This window comes from Carcharhinus amblyrhynchos, chromosome 10 (genome assembly GCF_965287045.1).
Source record: "Carcharhinus amblyrhynchos chromosome 10, sCarAmb.v2.hapA, whole genome shotgun sequence".
Lineage (NCBI taxonomy): Eukaryota > Metazoa > Chordata > Chondrichthyes > Carcharhiniformes > Carcharhinidae > Carcharhinus > Carcharhinus amblyrhynchos.
The window spans coordinates 91771418-91775677 of record NC_137333.1 but is presented as its reverse complement, the minus strand read 5'-3'; positions in this window follow the sequence as shown (position 1 = coordinate 91775677).

The window sequence follows — 4260 nt, the reverse complement described above, 5'->3', positions numbered from 1 at the left end:
CTCCAGGAATTTGCTCTCACATTAATATTTCCCAGAGTGTATTTAAATATCTCCTCCTGTTATCTAGCCAACCCGAGAATAATGAACCACTTGGGAAATTGGGATAATTCTATTCAAGCTTCTGATGAAATATGTTTTGAATCATTCAGTTTTATGTGAGCATTGATTTTCCAACAAAACAACTTCTGTAAAGTAGTGGCTCTCCCACAATTCAGAAGCGATGGGAGCTTTTCTCGTGACGGGAGATCTTGCGACAGGGTGGTAGGGTCCTATTTTACCATTTTGATTCTAAGTGCTGGACAGACTTGAAACTGGGAGTGTTTCAGATCTGAATTTTAGACCTGTTCTCAGGCGCTCCACATACACACCTCTGCCTGCACAAATATAAACGATTCTGAATCGTGCTGCACAAGCTTGTGGGCAGGGCTTAATGTGCCCGAAATCCTGCAGCTCCAATCAGCGCCTCCAGCTGTGCATGCACAGAAAAATAAATGACAGAATGCAGCTCCTCTATCACATCGCTCCTGGGCCGGATAATGCCTCCCACTGGCCCCCACAGACATTGCCCCATGCCCACAACATTACTGACCCCCTGATTTCCCCCTCCCCACCACCCAGACCGATCGTGGGCCCCTTCTTCCCCCTTCTCCTCCACTGATCTCAGGCAGAATGATCCATCCTCCCTCATGCCCGCACTGATCTCAGAAATGGTGGCAGTGAACCTCCCTCCCCCCCCCACTGATCTCAGGCAGAGTGGTAGCAGACTCCCTCCTTTCCCCTCCCCCCTCACTGATTTCAAGCAGAGTGGCAGCAGACACCCCCTTCCCCCTCACTGATCTCAGGCAGAGTCGCAGCAGACCCCCCTTTCACCCTTACTAATCTTAGGCAAAGTGACATCGGACCCCCCTTCCCCCCACCACCAATTTCAGGCAGGCTGGCAGCGAACTCTCTTCCCCCCTACTGATCTCATGCAGGGTGGCAGTTGTCACACCTTCCCCTCTGCCCCACCGATCTCAAGCAGAGAGCCGTCACTAACTAACTAACTAACTTAAGCACCCGAATCGGACTTTTGTGGATCATGTCTGTTTTGTGCCAATTCCAGATGGACGAACGCGGTGGTAAAGGGGGAAGTGCCGATAAAGTTGGGCGTGCAGCTCATTAAGTCAATTTAAATGCGCGCAAATGCATTTAAATAGCCGTCACGCCCAAGTCAGGCTTTGGTAAAAGGAGAGCCGGCTCAGAAACGGTCATGGATTGTGCTACTCGCCTCACGCCCGATTTTACCAAGTTTTTGTGCCGCTGAAAATGGGTGCAATGCAATGGTAGAATCAGGCCCGTAGTGTTCCTAACCTCTGCCAGAAGCTTCGGATTCAAGCTCCACTTGCGAACTTGATGGCCATGAAAGATACCTTCATAAAGTGGCCAAACAGCCTTTGAATCTTTCCAATGTGCTTAATGTCTGGGGGGGGTAGAGCTTCCTGGTCAGCCATAGAAGGCATGGCAAGCCATTGCAGTACTTTTCCCATGGACCAACCCACTGGAAGTTATTGAAATATGGTCCAGTGCAACAATTGATCACAGGGCTCAGTTCTGACGAAGGGTCATCTAGACTTGAAACGCTGGCTCTGTTCTCTCTCCGCAGACCTGCTGTCAGACCTGCTGAGATTTTCCAGCATTTTCTGTTTTTCTTCCAATGTGAGTACTTGGTTATCAAATCCCTCTTGGAGAATGATACCTGGAGGAGGGGGAGGATTTCGTGACAAAAATCCATTTGTCTCCCACCTTTCATTTTGAAGTTTCGTGAAAGGACAATGTCACACAACAGAGATATTTTGACAGATTCAATGCTTGGAAGAACATGTTCTGGCAAGTTCACTTTACAGCCATCACTCAAACTTCTCACCCATCATATATATGAGATGAGTTCTTGCAATAATATTCTCATTTGCTCTTGACATGTTTTAATAATAATCTACGTGTATGACACTTCATTTTTTTAAATGCTCTGAAGTGCATTACATAATGAGTTAAAGTTTGAACGAGCAGGTTAAATGTGTCAGATGTGGCAGTCATTTTGCATGCCGATGTTTTATAAATAGTAATGCAATAAGTGACCACCAGAACTATCATTTTCTTGATATGACTCACTTGATGAAGGAGCAGCGCTCTGAAAGCTCGTGATACAAAATAAACCTGTTGGACTTTAATCTGGTGTTGCGACACTTCTTACTGTACCCAACTTAGTCCAACATTGGTATCTCCACATCATATCATTTTCTTGATGTTGGAGCCACTGTCCACAGGGTGGGAAAGAGGATGGGTCGGGACCCTACATTTAGGTGAAGCGATGTCAGGTTCGCCATTTACATGCCTGCTGCAAATGCAATTTTCCCTGACACTGATATTTTCGATGATGTCAGTAGGCTCCTGAGGGTTGTGGGAATCATGTCGGGCAAGTCAATTTTTGAACCTTTGCAGGAAGCTTGCTGTGGGGTCAGGAACCTTTCGATAAGTATATGCAAAAGGTTTTGTCAACTTCAAATGTCATGGTAACAAGGTATGACAATTTAAGCATGTTCCAATGCAAGAAGTTATCACAGGGTTCAGTTCTGAAAAACTAAGTGACCAAATTGACCAGCACTGTGTAAGTGTTAATATGCATTACAGTACTTTTTCAAGTGGATAAAGTCATCTTGCATTTTCTACAGAATCAGGAATCTGACTTAAAATGGGTAATCTGGTCTCTTAGCTCTGAGATTCGATTTGACATCAAGAGATTGGTTCAAAACTTGAAAAAAGCTAGACAGATGCCAGACTTATTTGATTGAAACTCCAATGAGCCTTTGAAAATAAAGGACCATATGGCTAGACATCTGGTTGGGCAACATCAAAGGCTTTGTATTGAGATTTGTTTTTATTCATCTGTACAATGTAATCCCATTATGAATGCAAGCTGAGTTCTCAACCTCCCTAATAGAGTTAGCTCAGCAGAGGTGATTTTTTTTCACCTGGGCTGGGATTCCCCAATCTCGCTTATCCTATCATCAACAAGATCGGAGAATTTATCACTCAGCTAAAACTCTATTCACTGCAGCGGGATCAGACAATCACAGCCATGGAGATTGGAGGATTCTAGCCCTGTGGTTTGAAAGGCTGGCTGTATTTTTCTTTCCCCAAACATTTCAAATGCTTTCTATCGTTATTACATGGCTCATGAGTTCTGTGTATGATGGATGCTGGATGAGGGACATGCATGCATGAGGGCATGGAGGGGGTTGCAGCAATTGGATTTGAGTATGACGAGGAGTACAGGAAGGAGAATGTGGATATGATGGAGGAATGAGGGCATGGAGAGGATATGGAGCAGGCATGAAGGCATGGAAGGGCATGATAGATATAAACAAGCATGCAGGATGCATGGGGACATTAAAGAGGCATGGGGTAGAGAGGGAATATGGGTGTACGGAGGGGACTGATTTTGACCCAGCAATGATAGGGGAATAGTGATATATGTCCAATTGTGATTGAAAAGAAATAGCCCTACAAAGTGTTTGGATGTGATTCTCAAAATGGGGATCAGAATTCTCCAGTTACACATGCCCTGCTACCATTGCCAGCGAGAATGGAGAATTTGGTGCTGGGTCAATTCTCCATCCACAGTAGCAGAACCAGAGAACCACGGGCAATGTCGGAGAACTCAGGTCAGTATTTCAATAAAAGTGCCCATAGAATTTGGAGCCAATTGTGAAACATCTTGCCAGGATAAGAATTGTAAGGGAGTGGATTGCAGGGAGTTGTGGGGGAGCAGGCTTTAAAACAGCGCCAGGTTTAAAAGGAGGCTTGGTGTAGATAGCGGGCAGCGTTGGAGCGAGTGAGAGGGAAGCAGAGTGAGTTATTAGGGCTTAGGAGCAAAAGGGCTTGGTAGAAAAAGGGCCAGGTAAGTTCGTGTTGAAATTTTCGATACTACTACAGTGAATAATGGAGGGGCATGTGATGTGTGGTTTCTGTATGATGTGGGAGCTGGTGGACCCCAGGGTCCTTCCCAGTGACCATGTCTGCAGTAAGTGCAGGTTGCTGGAGGAGCTCCAGCTCAAGGTAGATGAGCTGGCCTCTGAGCTACAGACACTGAGGCTCATCAGGGGGAGAGAGGGTGCCATTGTCAATGGAGTGCAAGTGACATTCACCCCCCCCGGACTGGCTAACTCTAAGGGACAGGAACAAGAGGGGGTTGCTGAGAGGAGGAAGGAGGGTGGGGAGCGG